The sequence below is a fragment of the Podarcis filfolensis genome (genome assembly GCF_964270895.1).
Source record: "Podarcis filfolensis genome assembly, chromosome: 7".
Lineage (NCBI taxonomy): Eukaryota > Metazoa > Chordata > Lepidosauria > Squamata > Lacertidae > Podarcis > Podarcis filfolensis.
In genome coordinates, this window is record NC_139603.1 from 37,495,432 (window position 1) to 37,509,411 (window position 13,980).

At 39.3% G+C, this 13,980-nt stretch overlaps 1 protein-coding gene across 2 annotated transcripts in view; it reads right to left on the minus strand.

Moving 5' to 3' along the window:
* ZNF407 (zinc finger protein 407) overlaps positions 1-13,980 on the minus strand; it is a 328,959-nt gene that overhangs the window by 101,708 nt on the left and 213,271 nt on the right. The gene's annotated exons all lie outside the window — the stretch shown is intronic.

The window sequence follows — 13,980 nt, forward strand, 5'->3', positions numbered from 1 at the left end:
TAAATCCACACGTTATTAGTAGGTTTTCCACATTTTATTAACAAAAAACCTTACCTAGAACCAGAGCCCTCTTCTCTGAATTGACAGATACCACATAATAGTATCTGCTTTTTGTAGAAGCATACAGCAGCATATGATGCAGAAATTGGGCCATTAACTATGTCAGCAGGAAAGCTATATTCTTAAAAGCAACAACTGGTTGCATTTTATGTACAGTTTCATACTGGGGTAATATAGTTCAAATAATACCCAGTCCAATTAATCTGTTTTTGCTTAACTATATCAATTGGAAAATTAACTCCGTACAGTGGTACCTTGGGTTACATATGCTTCAGGTTACATACGCTTCAGGTTACAGACTCCGCTAACCCAGAAATAGTGCTTCAGGTTAAGAACTTTGCTTCAGGATAAAAACAGAAATCGTGCTCCGGCAGCGCGGCAGCAGCAGGAGGTCCTGCTAAAGTGGTGCTTCAGGTTAAGAACAGTTTCAGGTTAAGAACGGACCTCTGGAATGAATTAAGTACTTAACTCGAGGTACCACTGTATAGCCAAAAGTCTAAATACCCAAACATTGCTCAGTGCCCCCATAATGCTCTTTGTTCTGCAACCACATTTACTAACATTCTGTCATCTCTTATGAACCACAAGCTGAGACCAAGAGGAACAGAACAGAACAATGTAAACTTTGAAAATTTACACAAGTCTGAACTCAGTTTCAACTAGAACTTGGAGGAGGGGAACCTTTTAGGGGATAATGTAAAAATGTATCAGAAAATGAATTGTATTCTATACAAAGGTATCTGTTTTAAAATGCTCAAGAATATGCCATAATTTTGACATTTAAGTGGTCTCATCAATCTCAGTGGAATTATACAGATGCTTGAAATGAAATTGAAAAATGATGTGAAATTTACACAGTAGTCATGGGATTGCCCCTTTTGCTCAAAAATGGGTTGGACAGGGGATGGGGAGGACTTTAGCAATCCATTTATTACATTTTGCCTCCTACCAAATATTATTATACTCTCCATATGTGTGTGTGTGTGTGTGTGTGTGTGTAATACACATACATATATTCCAAATAAATAGCAGTAATAAAAGCAGTCAAGATACAGTGATAGAGAATTTACAATTCTTTGTACGTCCACAGAAAAGCAGAAAATATGCTCACAAATGTAAATGTACAGATGGAGTTTATGAAAGCTCATAGATTCTGCTTGCTGTAATGAGATGAAAAGAGACTCTGAACTTTGCTGGAGTCAGAAATGATAGCAACACACCCTGAAGGCTGCCTGTCAATCCTATATGCAGATGGTACTTCTTCCAACTGGCCCTTTGTGTCAGTTCCTTCAGCCACTCTTGTAGCAGACATAGCTCCCTAGAGGGAAAATCCTGTTGATCTACTGCCTGGTTGAGTGTCCAAAGCAGTACTGTCTCTATCACCTCTACTCTAAATGATTATTTCCTTTAGCTATTGTACTGCCTTCACCATCTTGTATAGCCAGAGACAGAAAACAAGTCTCCCTCTCTGTCTCTTTCATTTCATTTCACCTGCTCAGATTCAATTCCTGAATGCAAAATTTAGTTCGTCCAAGATGGTAACACAAATCCTATATTTATTATGAGATGTTCATTGTGTGAATTCTACATAAATAAAGTTTTTAAAAATAAAACCAAACCAAATCATATTGTTTCTGCTTTTCACAAATGTGACTTGTTTGTGGATTGCAAAACTTGTATCATACTTGGTTGCCTCACATCATCACTGTAAGAAATACTATTGATCTTTTTAAAATCCAAGAATAAAGTTTTCTGCACAAAGTCTGTTCTTCTCTTTGTCATGGCACTTTCAGGCCAGGAATGTCCAGAGTGAGGAATTAACTCTTTATTGTCAAAAGTATACTTACAAGTTAGGAAAGGGTATGTCCCTTGATCCTATGTCTCTCAGCTACCCCTAGGTGTGCACCTGATGAGGCAGTTGCTGCAACAGAGAGGCCTTGTCCCCTCAGCGTATGTATTTCCCTCATCAGAGCTGTGTGAAAACAGGCAAAGACTATGACTGCATGTTACCTGTTTCTGCCCCTCCTCTTTTAATCCTCTTCTGGTCCTGAGAGACAGTGGAGCAGGAGAGGTGGGGGCAGCAGCAGAAGGAGGTGTAGAAGTCCTTGACTACACTAGTCTGACCTATCTCCCCCTCCTCCTACACCCATTCTTCATTCTCCAATCCTGCAGATTCTCCTGCCTCTGACTCTTATCTCCTGGCTGTTACAGGCTCTGCCTGATCACTGATCCCTTCAGTTTCCAACCCCGCTTCTCCTCAGCATCCAGCTGGTTCCCGATACTGTTTGAGCTTTCTAAATTGTTCTGGGGTGGGGGGTGGGGGGAACCTACCACCAAAACTTACTGGAATGTAACAAATCTCTTTTTCACATAATTGTCATACTTGCTTGCATGCAAAGGCACATTCTTAAATATGGTACTGCAGAGGCTCCAAAGATGAATTAATGGCTATCTTGTAAGCTAAGGGCAGCATAACCAGGCCACATTTTGGCCTAGCCATTAAGTAGTCTGAGTCAGAAAGCTCCCTATGTTTTCTGCATCAGGAACAAGATGGCTCCTCGGTGTTAAAAGCATATAAACGTACACTGGAAATTAGGCATGTTGTGTTAAACACCCTCTGTAAGAGTCTGATGCTTTTATACAGTCACTTCTAAAACTGTAACACCACATGTAAATTATGGCCTGATGCATCAGCTGGAGAAGCTATGAAACAAATGTGGTTGGATCAAGAGAGTGTAAATTTGCATCATTTAATTTCTTTGATGCCTAGACTGGAGGAAGCATGCACAAGTAGAGCAAACAAAATGTTTCTAGGCTAAAACTTCTTAAGTTTTAAATAATTTATTTCTTTGCTTGTTTACTTCTCACATATACTGCCTTTTATTTAAAGAACTCAAGGTGGTGTACACAGTCCCTGCAACCTCATTGTATCCTAAAAACAACCCTTTCCGGTAGCTTAGGCGGAAAGTGACTGTCTTGAGGTCACCAAGGCTGGATTTACACTGACCTGTTTAACATTATTAGAACAATATTAGTTATATCATTCTAAAACGTCACAGGGCATACTTGCAAAATAAAACATTTCTTACCTTCATCAAAATGCTGTCTCCCTACAGTTGGTAGCTGGGTGCTCTGTAGTGCTTTCTGGTGTCACATTTAAATAATGTTAAAAGCAGAATGTTATGTGGCCATATGGTTATCAAAACCATTCCTTAGCCCTTCCTTAAAGTAAAAAACTATGAGTGTAGATCTTCCCCAGGTGAGCTCCATGCCTCAGTGGGACTGACTGGGCCAAGCCAGTATTCTTCTGATTAAATGGCAATTCTTTTTGCAGGTGCTGCTAAGTGGGTGGGGCCAATGAGGCCAGAATACACTGACAAATTTATTCCAGCTGTGGGTCCTTCAAGCTAACAGGGAGGGCTGGGGAATGAAGCTTAACTGTGGGCAAAAGAAAAAGAAGAAGGGAATATCTTCTTTCTAATACTGGGAAACAGCAGCATTGGATAATTGTAAATAACAAGCATTTATTTCTGTATAGAAAAATATTTATAGACCGTCCCTCATATAAAACACCAAGGTAGAGTACAATAAAATATGCAAGTACAATAAAACATAAAGTGTCATAAATACAATAACAAATAAATAAATGACTAGCTCAAGTTGAAAAACTTTAAACAACGGCATAGCCCTGTCGACATAAAAAGCAGAAGAAAGGATGGCTGCTGAAGTATAGCACAGCATGGGACCAGCAACGTTCATGCCCAACTTCTAGTTGAAGCCAGCTGGGCTTCTGAAAAAATAGGGAATAACTAACATTGCTTCTCCAGATGATCTCAGTGATTGCATTGGCATATAAGGGTTCAGGAATATGGCAATGTTAGTCAAGTTAATGAAATATCATTTCTAATATTTCCATGCTGCTCTATGGGGGGAAAATAGCTATACCATTATTCCCCTCTGAAATCCCATTTTTTGCAAGTAACCTCTCTTGGCTTTAACTCAGACCCAGACAGGCTCACATGTTACTGGCACCACCAGCAATAGTTGTGCTTTGCAGCTTTCTACTTAGGGATGCTTACATGTTCTACTAGTCCAAAAACTATTCTATCACTTATGGGAAAAGAGAGAGAGGGAGAGGGAAGCAGAGAGAGAGAGAGAGAGAGAGAGAGAGAGAGAGAGAGAGAGAGAGAGAGAGAGAGAACAAGTACACACGAACGCTAATAGGACAGAGGCACTGAATGATAAGAGACAGGAACCACTGAATTTATTTAATAATCCCTGTCCGTTTCACAAAAATGGCCTGTGTAATCTTTTTAAAAATAATAACTGGGTTCATTTCAGAGCCTGCACAATGCTTCTCTTTGTCCCTTGTAAGTCTCTCAAATGTCTTATTTTAAAGGAATATATAGTACTCCCGGAAGACATTTTCCCATTTCTATTCTCTTCAACTCCTGTGAGCCCTTGTTCTGTGTGATAAGGCAATCTCCTTCGGGATCTGAGCTGTGTAGTTTCGCACCACGAGTGACAAGGACTCGACTTGAATAACTGCTGTGCGCAGGTTGTAATTATGTCAGCTGGAGTGTTGAACAAGGGGACTGATTAATGTGAGCCCCAGCCCAGGCATAGTCCCTATCAAAACCTCCGTGCAGGCCAAGCAAGTGGGGATGGGTTAAAGCAGAAAGACAAAACATGCTGCATTGTCCATGATAGATGAATTGCTCCAACAGTCTTCAGGCAGATGTTCCAGGACAGTATAATATACAATTACTCTGCCTTATCACCTTCCAAGGGACAATAAAGCTTCCTCCTTCTATAGCTCATGTGAGTGAAGGCAAAATTAGTTTTACTTTTACAACACTGACTCACTTATCATGTTGCCTTGATTGTGCTTTTACAGCTAAAGAAAACATATATTCCGCTTTTAAACTAAAATAAGATCCCTTTAATAAAAACCAGAGAACTCTTTTGAAACTATTTTGCATCACAGCAAAGGAATTTGTGAAGCCTTGAGTTAAGTCATGAGGAACTAAAAGATATACAGCTATCATTAAAGGGACAGGCCTGTGCAGCATGTTTAATGCTACATCACATACAGCAAATCGTATGCCTTTGCTCTACAATAATTACCACGCAACACTACTAGGAATCACAAAACCCTTTCCCTCCTGCTAACCTCCCTCACTGCCAGGGTGTTAAGGGTAACTATCTGTATAAAGTGGTTTTGAGGTTGCACTTTTAAGAATTATGAAAGTAGGGAAAATACATCAAAAGATACAAAAAAAATATTTGTATATTAATAGTTAATTTTTTATATATATAAAAAAACCTCACTGATGCTAATTGAAATATGCTATCCAGAAAGGGGGAGGGGGAAGAATGCAGTCAAGAAAAAGGTATTATTACAAGAATAAATAGAAAAACAAGTCTCAAACATAAGGCTCAGGGATGCCAGATATGACCACAGCACCTTGACCATTTAATTTATCTCCACGGCAAGGAAATGATGCCCCTGGTGGGGAAATGAGGCTGATTTACCAATGGTTGGTACTGCCTCCCTTTCATAAAAAATTACAAAGTAGATGTCAAGAAATATAAAAAGAGCTGCTACATTGGCAACCAAGTGAAAGCAAGTGGTATGAAGCGGTTATTTCCTTTGGTGAGTGAAAATGATTCTTGAATAAAAGGGATGTTTAGGCTGACAGAACTGAAGGAGGGAGTTATTTTGGCATGTGAAATGGTTTTTAGGGGGTTATTAAGATGGCAGGGTGTTTGCAAACTACAGGTGGGTGCTCATGCCTGGCAGAGAGGGCTGATGCAAGTATTTTGGAAGGCAAGGTGGAGGAGTGCACACCGAGATTGGAAGGCAAGCTAACCACCAAACCTTCTGCTGGGCTCTGCCCCATCAAGACTGGTGCATTTTTTGTAATTTGGCTTAACATGATTGCAATTTCTATTTTAATTCCTGATCTCTTATCTTACTGTCAGTAGGCCTAGGAATGTTGTGTGCTAAAAAGTAAGAGGCTGCCACAGCTGAGCAATAAGGACCTGCAGTCCTTACCGGTGGGCCTTGCAAGGAAGTGGAGGAAGCAGGTGGGCTGCCAGCTTAGCACATTGCAGGTGTGTGCCATAATGTGAGCAGCCCCACACTGGCAAGTACTGGGCAGTCAGTAATCATGCACTTGCATGGTGTTGATAGAGCCTCATGCCTCACGACAGACACTAGTTTGCTGTCTTCCCCAAACAGATAGATATACACACACACACACGCACGCACACACACACACGCACACACGCACACACACACACACACACACACACACACACACACACACAATCACTAGCCTTTTACTTCCCAGTGCACCACAGCCTTGGCTACTCCTGGCAGTAGGAAGATTCACATCTCTTCCCAAAAAATTGTTTATGAGAATACTGCTAGGAGAGAGGCTTCTCCACTCCTGTCCATGTTGCCTTTGAATAGGGAGACAGCAGTGAGGCTTTTAAAGAAGTTATAGGAAATGTTAGAAGAACAGAACTCTGAGGCATTTCCTCATTAACTTGACCCTTTATGAAGGAAAAATATGTGTAAATAAAGGCTGCTGAGTCTGAACAGTGCCATCATAAGGCAGAGACCACTGAATGGACCTACAGAAGTGACCAGCAATGTTCATCTGTGTTTATGACAATGTAGCCCTTAACCCAGGGGTTGCTAACATGGTGCCCTCAATATGTTATAGACCCGCAACTCCCATCACCCCCGACTTTTATTCCTGCTGACTGCGAAGGATTGGAGTTGTTGTCCAACAACTTCTGGAGGCCTTCCCCTGCCTTAACATATTATAAATGGAAACCCTCCAGCTCCTAGCAGCCTAACAGAGCTATGGATAGACAACATGGGAGTAATCTTGCTGATACGCTGGCAGACTGGCTAGCTAGTGGACAGAGACACAGAACCACTTCAGATGTTGGAACTGCCATGACACTATGGCAGCACTTCATGGGAAAAGCTAAAATCTCAGCTGTCATATCCAGAAATACAAGCACAGCTTTCTGGTGGTGATTTGAGAGAGCATGGCAATTCATTTCTGAAGTTGTCTTATGCATTAATATTGCTGCTTGTATTTGTAGATTGCTCTAGATCATATGCTACTCACTCCATGCAGCCATAGAAGAGATTTGAACATCCAAATTAGCCCACCAAATCCATTGTTATTTGCTCCTATGTTGGGCTCCTGATTTATTTGCTTCTAGTTCTGGAAACAACTAGGTACATGTACTGGCTTCCTCTGACTAATTAATAACCACTGGCAGGCAACTGTGAGCAAGGATTTCCCTCGTTGCCATAGGTATTTCTGAGAAAGGCTCACTTCTTCTGACCATACTTGTTTCTTGCTGTCTTAACATTCATCACTTTCCGACCACCACCCCAAATTCAAATTTTAAAAGGCAAAGTCAGTGCTTTCATTGGAAGGGTACATCAGGGAGCATTCAGCTTCTAAAGCAGTCAGAAACATAAACTGCAATTTAAAACACCTTTAAAGCTCATTCTCAAAATGGCACAACTGAGTAACAACTGCGTGTCTATGATGCAATAAAACAACTCTCCAGAAAGGCCCCAAGTCAGCAGCCCTGCCCTGTCACTGCAAAAATTTAATAATTAGCCTGAAGGGGGTTGAAAGGATGGGTGTGCATGCAAGGGATGTAAATGTATAAATACCTTATTTTAAGAGGTTCTTGGTGGTATCATAAAGTGTGATTTTCAAATAGTTTATGATGTCATCTAAAATGCTCTGATATATTTATAGGCACATAACACAAAGAGAAGTTTTATAGCAATATAAACTGCAGAGCTTTCTGGACATGTATCTTAATAGCAATATCACTGCTGAACAAAATATAAAAAGATAGTACAGTTGTAGAATGCAGGCTGTTCCACTCAGCCAGGAAGGGGGGGGGGGAGGAGCAAGACTAAGGGCTAGACTTTGAACTTGATAATCTGCCTTGAGAAAGGAAGAAGGAAAATATACAACTGGGGGACAAATTGTGTCTGGTGAGTCACAGATCATCTTCTGGTACTTCCTTGCACCACAGCGAAGTAACCTGCTTTTGGGTATAATAGCAAAAATCACTTCCTCTGTGGATTCCTGCTCAGCTTCAGGAATCGTAGCTTCATATTCTGTCCCTATGCTCATGGCAGAGAAAGCCTACTGCAGAGAATCAGCATTAGCTGCTGGGAAGAAAAGCTGCTTCACAGCAACAATGACAAGACAGAGGCTAGTAGCTAGGGAGGAGGATGCCTAGAGTTGGCTACTTCTAAAAGTAGGTTAACTATCATTAAATATACCCTCTCTCTTTATATTGCTTGCAAAGACTCCCTGTCCCTCTCGGCATCAACCCCAGGCTTAAAATTTCTTTTGAAACTCACTGCCTCTCTGACCTAACTATGCATAAAAACAGCAATATTCCAAGTGGAAACTTAGATGGTGCACATGCAACCATACTTGGCACACTGACCATCTGTAATTGTTTGCAATCAAGAACCCAGGGAAGCAACAGGGTGGAAAAAATGCTTCTCATCTCTTTGGCCAGGATGTAGTAGATGACCAGTACTCACAATATTAGACTTAGTCTTACCTGGACTAATTTTTATCTCTACCTAATTATACTGTCTCCCTTGTCTTATTGATTCTTTCAGTTCACACAAGCCCATTTGCTATACACCCTTTTTTCTTGCAGAGTCACTGTTAATGTACTGCCTATTGAGCATTGGTCTGGCACCCTCAGCTCCAGGCACTTTCTCTTTTCTAGCTCTGAGCTGGCTGGATGCTTGACTTACTCATCTAGCATTCAGGTTAGAAGAGAAAATGCATTCACTGTAAATGAAGTCACAGTGCTTTATTTGGGTTTGGCCAAGCAAAAAAATGGTTCATATTCTCACTCAAAATAAAGGCGAGCAAAGATTGCACTAACTGCATTTACATGCATTCAGCCCTACCTGTGGAGTGATGTGTCTGTCATTCATTTATGTTGCCAACTCCGAGGGGCCAAGATCCCTTGGGCCGCCCCCAAAAATATTTGAGGGGCTGGGCTATTCAAATGGTATGCATGCACCGTGTCTTATGATTATGCAAGGTGGGGCTTACCTCTCCCCAATATTTTATTCAAGTTGGCACCCCTGCTGCCATGTATGACTGCTCCTCCACTATGCAAGGAGGTCCTTTAGCTGGCTGAGCATGTGAGCTATCCTACATATAACCATGCCCAAAGGCTGCTCCATACTTTGGTAGCATCTTTTCCTTTGGCAGCATCTTTTGAAAGCAGTGTAGAGTTGCTGTTGCCTTGTTTGGTGGTGAGGGCCTGAGAAACTAGAAATTAATTTAATACATTATATGTTTTAATTTGTTTTCACAATGCAATCCTATACATATTTCCTCAGAAGTAAGTTCCACTGTTTGATGGGACTTACTCCTTAGTAAGTGGGGGTTTTTTTCAGTTTGCAACCTGAAACATATTATCTGAGCCTTTGGGATATCAACCCTAAGTTCAAAGTAGTTTTCATTTTAAGAAGGTTTTTTCTGCTGTAACTTATATTACATTTATAAACACTGTTATATTCCCCTTTGCCTTTGGGTTAAAGCAAGATGGAAAATGTAAAGATATATACACACAAGCATAAATAAGTCGTCTTATAACCACAATTCAGTCATATACTATTTAATTGTTAGCTCTTAATCCATCATTGCTAAATGTACCTAATTTGTAGTTGCAATCTCCTAAACTTCATTTAGCAACATTACATGATAGTTTAGTAGTAAAATTTGTGTTTCATTAAAACGAGGGACTCCTTAAAATGAATTTTAAGCATAGAGGTTATCCAGAAAATAACTAAATCAAATGTTCTTAGGGAACATTTTAAATTATAAAGAAAACTTGAGGTGAGCAAAATTTGAAACAGACCACTTCAGTTTCACAATTCATACATTTAAAAGGTGCCCATGCAGTAGTTTTCAAGGATAATCAAGTTATTCTGTCTCCAGGATAACCAGGCCTGTCCAACAGTACTTTAAACTATGATTTTAGCACCTCATATAGTTTTAGCAACATTTGAGGCACAATTCTGTGTGGGCAGTAACAGACCTAATTTCCCTCTCTTCGTTTTTCATTTTATTTATTTAAAAGATTCATATAGTGTATTTCAGTAAAACTTCTTGAGCACAAGGACAAAAACAAGAGGTGTTTTGTTTTTTGTTTTTTAAAAATACAATGCAATAATATTGCAATACATCTACATCTAGTTCTAAAGAACCCTGGTACCCTACCTGAGGAGTGAATTCCACTGAGAAAGTTCCCTTTTCTGGTCACCAGAAGCATCTGAAGGAGATCCTTCAACAATGACTTTAATACACAGGCTGGTTTGTATAGGAGCAAGTGTTTCTTCAGGTACCAGTGCCCTAAGCTATACAGGGCTTTAAAGGTAAGCACTAGCACTTTGAACCACATTCAGAAATGGATTGTGAGTCAGTGAAGTTCTTTCAACACTGGTGAAACATCTTCACAACTAATCCCTGTCAGCAACCTGGCAGCTGTCTTCCCCCGTCATGTGCAGATGAGGGCACATGGAAGCAAAGTAGCAGAGCGCTCAATGGGAGACCAGTGCATGCCACTTATATCCTTATCAAGCCCTTTCCTTCCAGTTGGTTACGCAATGCAAGTCTCAAATTTAGGTTTCTTTACAGAGCACAGGGATGGATGAGAATATAACCATATATTAAAACTTATAACTATTCCGAATAAGGAATTGGTGGCTCTTAACAACATTAAATCAGCTTTTGTACTCACAGAGATCTACAAAAAGATCCCAAAAGTTGAATCTTAACCAAGTGAAGAATTATTATCTCAGCCCAGCTAATCCCCTCATTAAATAGTTCCCAGATACACCTCTAAGTAGGCCTTTTCTATAACATGTTGAGTTGTATATAGGCAAGTTTTACTCGTGATAGACCTTTAATGTTCCTAATTTAGCCATGCCCATTAATTTCAATGGGTCTCCTCTGAGTAGGACTAAGGTTGGCTATACCCCATTCTCCTCTAGCACGACCCATTTCCATGATCAATCCCCATAGGAAGCTTTTTACCTCCTTTTAAAAAATAATTTCTCAACTCCTTTCTTCTGAAATGGGTGTAACTGATATTAAGATCCACAGTTGCACCCCCTTTAGAGTTGGAGACAAGTGGGAAACAATCATTTCAGTCTTTTTACTACAGAAGCCTTGATCGTCAAGAATAGGAAAACAAAAGGAGAGTTTGCAATATTATCTACACAGAACTAAAGAACATACACAACAACTTCATTACATGATAATAGCTCGAATGCTTGGGGAATACTGCCAAAATAGTACTGTCAAAATATAGTTTATGTTTTTCCTTGCAAGGCTTGCATTTCTACCATAATGTATATAAAGTAATAGCTAACTACCACACCAGGGACTGTCCAAAGATATTCCTTGTAGAATGACCATCCCCAAAGATAGCCTTGGTCCTTTCATAATGGGAATTGAGACCAAAGAGGCATAACCTAAAAAAACATGTTTATTTTGATTCTTATGTAGAAAGAAGGCCACTTTGTTTTCAAAAATGGTTACACTAATTGATCTGAGTGCTTGTTTACTTTTTAATTATGTCACAAACCAAGTGTATATTAGTTATCATCTTGTATACACGGAAATAAACATCTGCTTAATGATTCAGCAATACTAGATAAATATACACTAACTTAGTATAATTTCAGGATGTTGTTGTACATCCTGAACATGGGGTGTTTGAATGGGGTTGAATGGGGTTAACATGAATGGGGTTAACATGAAAAAGTTGCTTGCTTCTCTTTAAGCCTACACTCATACTAATACACAATAAATCCCAAAGGAAAACTGTTGCATGTTGAGATGAATTATGAAGCAAACAGCTTTTCTGACCTGATAATAAGAACAATGGTAATGATGGTGGTTTGTGGCAGAAAAAATGAAGCTGAAGGGATGAAACATGAAACATAAGCAAGATAAACAACAAACAATAGCTGTAGCTTCTCTTTTCATTGTAGAACAGGAAGATCCCCAACTTAAATTTGCTAACTAGAAAGGTTTTTAATCTTTTTATAACTTGGAAAATATGAATTTCAAAACAGCTAAGAGCCCAAACATCAGCTCTATTGTGTCTCTATTTTGTAGAATAAATACAACTAACTCTGTACCACCCTTTGGACAGGTATAACATCAGCAGCCACCAGTGAAATCCCTGGCCTGGCAAAGACAAAGATGAGATGGTCTGCTCCTTCTTGTATTACATCCCAAAAGGTATCAAGTTCACACTGGTACTACACAGTAGCAAGGGGCTGTGTTTCCCACCCCATATGCAAAGCAGAGGATGACAAAGCAGAATATATAAAGTTGTGATCTAATACCTAAAGCATAAGATTAAATTGTTAATATGCATGATCAGCAATGGAGGGTACCATCCTGCAGGTATAAAAAGAAATTAAAGTGGATATCTGATCAAGTCATATGCAGAGCAAGCACAAATGAAATCAATGGACTTAAGTCAAATCATAACTAGCTTAAGCCTATTGATTTCCATCTCTGAATATGGCTTAGTTGGATATCACCCTAAATGTCTCGCAAATAGTATAGTATGGAAAGCAAGGAACAGTAAATCATAGAATGTGAGTATAGAGCTAAAACAAGTTCAGTATGAAATAACTGAACAGAAAGCTAAGGGGCATAACAATATTATTAATAATACATAATTCTTCATATCACCAGCACAATAAAAAGCTCCAGAGAGTAATTACTATTTTTTAAAAAATAAAGGATACTCATGTTGAGAAATATTTCTAGTATATCTTAGATCCCAATATACTTCCCTTTCTGCTCCTGGTATGTTATTTTATACAGAAAGTAAATACCTAGCTCTTATGGATCTACATTAAAAAGAAAGAAAGGAAGAAATGAAAAGCACCAAGCTTGCTATCAAACTGTGTACTAAATAAATGGTTCTGACATGCAGAATAACTCCTTAAAAGAAGCACAGTTCTCAGCACTGTACATACTGTTTTAAGGGATAATCATGTTTTCCAATAAGCACACATTTTTCTTTATAAGCCAGTCACCATACTGACATTTGCCTCTGGCCAAGGGAACAGGGCATGAAAGAGGAAGCTGAGCGCCTTTGAATGCTACTACCAATGTGTTTTTCCCCCCAGAAGGAGTGTTGTACAAGCAACACAAGTGGCATGCTCTTCTTCCCCAAATGAAATGTCTTGTCAACAACTCCATGAATTCTGGGCTCCAGAATCTTATGACAGAACCCAATTCTGCTATGAGACATTATCCCCCCCAGTCCAGCAGCTGAAATATGAATCATAGTAGAACCACATAAAGTGTACATAACAAGTAAAAATTGGGATGCAATAATAAAACAGAAATGCAATTATTTGTACGTCAGACTGAATTTAGAGTCATGCTAAAGAGACTACGGAATATACCCTTTAAAAAAAATATCTGTAATGTACACTATTGTACTTGGGCTTTGTAAGTACTCCCCTGGAACACATTTAATATACAAATTTCATTGGAAGAGAACCTAGATTGCATGGTTATTTCTATTCTAGTGTTTTAACAAGTAGAAAAATCTATAGATTGGGAAATCGCTTCTTCCTAGGTTTGAAAGTTGGCATATGGGATTTGCTACAGATTAAAAAGTTGCAAAATAGATCATTGTTCCATTGTTTCCAAAAATAAGATGTGAAGTTAAAGAGTAGCTGGTGAAAACTTGTAATTAATAGAGAATGACAAGAAAAACACAAGATGCATGACAAAACTAAGCTGTCCATCTGTTAAAAAACGAGGGGTTAATTTAAAAAAAACTGGA